Here is a 4435-nt window from a genome sequence, read left to right on the forward strand (position 1 = left end):
TTTAAACCCTGTTGAAAAGGTTTTGAGTTTTAAGAGCACGTGGGGTTAACGGCTACGTGTTACGTAAAGTTTCCAATGGGCTGGGCTAGTTGAACTCATGGGCCTCCACAATGAAAGTCCGTCATCTTAATGAGAAAGTTTTGTTAGGTTGGCCCAAATAGCTAAAAAACAACACAGAACAGTTCAAACCGCATATTGTTTGTTTGATCACAAGGTTTTTCTAGAAAAAAACAACGGTTAACAAAGTGCCAAATCCACTGAATATTGTAAGGAGGTAATATTCTCATTAACGAATATTAAGCACGCGTTAAGCATAAGCAGAGATCATAATGAACTCATGTCATCGACCTCCAAGATCGAGTCCTGATCAGCTCGCTTAATGTAGGTGGTACACTTCAGCTCGCTCAAGAATACCTCAAGACAAATGAATGACCTAAAGGAGAACGCTTCGAATAAAGACACCATCCCTAATCCAAATGTAATCATCATCAGAGTCTAACCTGTACTTCCAATCACCATGAAATGTGAACTACTGCACCCACTCCCAATCATCACACAATTCCTACCAAAACCAACCTAACACACATTCATAATCTCCACCCTACATATGTACAAGAGATTACACGTGTCTCGAAGGTCAATACTCTCTTATGCCTATAAATACCACCTACATGAACTACGTGAGACCTGATTCTTCTCTCCCCCCAGAATCAAGAGAAAATACGTAGGCAGCTCGCTCCTTAGCGAACTCGGTCTTTCCCAAATCCAAACCCCTTATTCTCCCTCCTTTGTATGTAAAGGAAAAACACACATTTACATTGGCGGCGTCTGTGGTCTCGATTACTTGAGAAACCACTTTCACACAAATCAAAAATCAAAAACCAAAAATCTCAAGCCCACGAAGCATGGTAAGCCTCGAAGCTCAAGTTTAAAGCCTCGCAAACCAACTATGTTTAACAAATGAGAGCATTTCCTTGCTCCGGCAGGAAAATGCTGCTCTTCGCGCACAAGTAGACAAGACGCACAACAACAACCAGCTAGGAACGTCATTGAGAATGGCATCAACGAAGTTAATCGCCAGAAATTAACGAACTATTGCAAAGGATCGGCCAAAGTGCAGTCAGAAAAGACGCAACCCAGATCGTCCAGAAAATGCTCAAGACGTACCGCGCATCGTCATTCACTACGGAGGTACTAAATAAACCATCTCCTCAAGATCAAGATTTCGTTCAGCCACGTTTTTCGATTTACGATGGCAGCACGTGCCTTGGTCAACACGTGGCTCGTTATATTCAAAGCTTGGCACTATATAGTGCACCAGAGTTCGATCACCTCCACTGCCGTTTGTTTCCTGCCAGTCTCAAAGATGGTGCACTTGATTGGTTTTTCTCACTAGAGCCAGACTCGATAAATACCTTCGAGCAACTTACTGATTCCTTTGCTAGTCAGTACGTGCATAATAGACGTAAGAAAGCTGATTTGGATTCGTTGTTCCAACTCTCACTTGGTGAAGACGAAACAATTCGTGAATTTCTAAGTCAGTTCAAAGTCAAACTACTATGCATGGAAGTAGGTCTGAAAGAGTCTTTCACCACCCTGGCATTCTACAATCTGCCGTGTGCGCAACACGGCACTCGCCAGATCGCTGATGAAAGAGCGCCCTAAGACTTTATTTGAGTTATACACTCGAGTCGACAAGTATATAAAGCTGCAGGAAGGCCTGAAACGCCAAGGCCTACCAGAAGAAGAAGAGGTCGTAGCAATATCAGATGACCCCCCAGCTTCAAAAAAGCGTCCCCGACAGCAAGAGCGGAAGCCGGGAAACAAAATGAATAACGACCAAGAGTTCACTATCCTGACACGCTCTCCCAGTTACATCTTGGAAAAGATCAAGTGAGCTTCATATTTCCAACCTAATGTGCGGCAACCAGCGGACCGACCTGACAAACCGTACTGCGCATTTCACCGAGCCAAGTGTCACGAGACCGATGCATGCTGGGGGCTAAAGCACTACCTTCAAGATCTCATCGAAGCAGGGAATATCAAACAGTACACCAACATTGCGGACGGCGATTTACGTCATAAGCTCATGGCTCGCAGAGTGCGCAGTCGATCCCCACCCCACCATGACCACAACAATGTTCAAGCTTGCTCCCGTAGCAGAGGATGTCCCAGAGACCGTTCCCGCCATGAACGCCGACAGCACTCGTCAGATCGCGACAACACCAAAATATTCATATGATCACTTTCCCTGATGATTCTGTAACATCTTCTAGAGAGAAGCGAAGGAATGTCGGCGCCCTTCAAGAAGTTTATCATTTTTTTCGCAAGCAGCACACGCCCCGCGCAGTTCAGTCGCAACGCAGGGGATATCACTTTCACAGAGGCCGACCTCAACAAGGTCTGTCTCCCTCACAACGATGCACTTGTCGTCCATGTCAAGATTAGCGACTAGATAGTCAAGCGCGTCCTGATAGACCCTGGGAATTCATGTGATATTTTGTTCTACCATACCATCCAAGAGATAAACTTACCCAAGTCAGTCTTTATAGATCCGATTGCTCCTCTCTACGGGTTCAATAGCTACAGGGCCGACCCAATCGGCGACATCATACTCCCAGTTTCGGTGGGATCTAGAGAAGACAAAGTCAGCTTCAATACACGCTTCAGCGTTCTAGACATCAAGTCGCCCTACAATGCTATTCTAGGACGACGTTGGATTCATCAAATGCAAGCTATACCATCCACGTTGCATCAAGTTCTCCACTTCCCAGGCATAAGAGGCATGATGGAGCTTCAAAGCAATCAGCTCGAAGCTTATCATTGTAACCAAATCCTTTCAGCGAACAAGACCGCCAACCTATATACTCACACAAGGAGCGATCCCACCAGCTACACAATGGCCAAAGACCTGGTTGCCGATCTAGTTCTGAAAAAGACTCAAGATGACTCCAAACTAGCACCAACATGGGAAGACCCATACATAGTGGAACGCGTGGTAGGCAATGGAGCGTACTGGATCAAAACCCAAGAGGGGAAATTATTGCCATGCCCTTGGAACATTTACTTGTTGAAAAAGTTTTATCAATAAAATTACTTCGTTGTATATTCCATGTTTTCTTTTGTTGAAAATTCAAGATTAATTTACTTATGTTTATTATTACAATCAACTCCATTTACTTGCGACGACAAGTTACGCAATTCGCACCGCAAGCACGACCAGTACACTTACACTATCGACACTTTCCGAAATTTCAACGCTATCAGTGAGCAATGCACTTTCATAAGCCAACACGCTATCCATGAGCAGAATGCTCTCTTGAGCTTACAGGCTCCACAGCCTCTCCGAGTCTTGCTAGTCGAGGACCTATACTTCTAGGATCGACTCAGCAAGAACGCTCTCAGTGAGCAATGCGCAATGCGCTTTCATAAGCTAGCACGCTCTCCGTGAGCAGAACGCTCTCTTGAGCTTACAGGCTCCACAGCCCCTCCGAGTTTCGCTAGTCGAGAACCTATACTTCTATGATCGACTCAGTGAGAATGCTCTCAGTGAGCAACGCACTTCCATAAGCCAACACGCTCTCCGTGAGCAGAACGCTCTCTTGAGCTTACAGGCTCCACAGCCTCTCTGAGTCTCGCTAGTCGAGGACATATACTTCTAGAATCGACTCAGTGAGAACGCTCTCAGTGAGCAACACGCTTCCATAAGCCAACACGCTCTCCATGAGCAGAACGCTCTCTTGAGCTTACAGGCTCCACAACCTCTCCGAGTCTCGCTAGTCGAGGACCTATACTTCTAGGATCGACTTAGCGAGAATGCTCTCAGTGAGCAACGCGCTTCCATAAGCCAACACGCTCTCCGTGAGCAGAATGCTCTCTTGAGCTTACAGGCTCCATAGCCTCTCCAAGTCTCGCTAGTCGAGGACCTATACTTCTAGGATTGACTCAGCGAGAACGCTCTCAGTGAGCAATGCGCTTCCATAAGCCAACACGCCTCTCTCTTGAGCTTACAGGTTCCACAGCCTCTCCGAGTCTCGCTAGTCGGGAACCTATACTTCTAGGATCGATTCAGCGAAAACGCGCATAGCGGGCAATACGCTTTCTTAAGCTACTACGCTCTCCGTGAGCAGCACGCTCTCTCATGCGCACAGGCTCCAGTGCCTTCCAAATCCACCTAGTGGCAAACTCTTAATTTTAGTCTCAGATTAACGAGAATGCTCTCAGCGAGTCTTGCTTCATAACGTAATGACCACAAAAGAAAGCGATAGTTACGAGCGAAACACTTCTTTAAGCTAAGTCTCAGGCTCCTTAGCCATTTCACACCGTACACATTATAAACAGGGTACTAGCTACAAGCATTCAAGCAGAAACATGCACTCCATACACATTCAATAGAAATACTCGCCCAATGTCAAGAAACTAGGTCCACCGATCT

Source organism: Coptis chinensis, chromosome 4 (genome assembly GCF_015680905.1).
Source record: "Coptis chinensis isolate HL-2020 chromosome 4, ASM1568090v1, whole genome shotgun sequence".
NCBI classification, from domain to species: Eukaryota; Viridiplantae; Streptophyta; class Magnoliopsida; order Ranunculales; family Ranunculaceae; genus Coptis; species Coptis chinensis.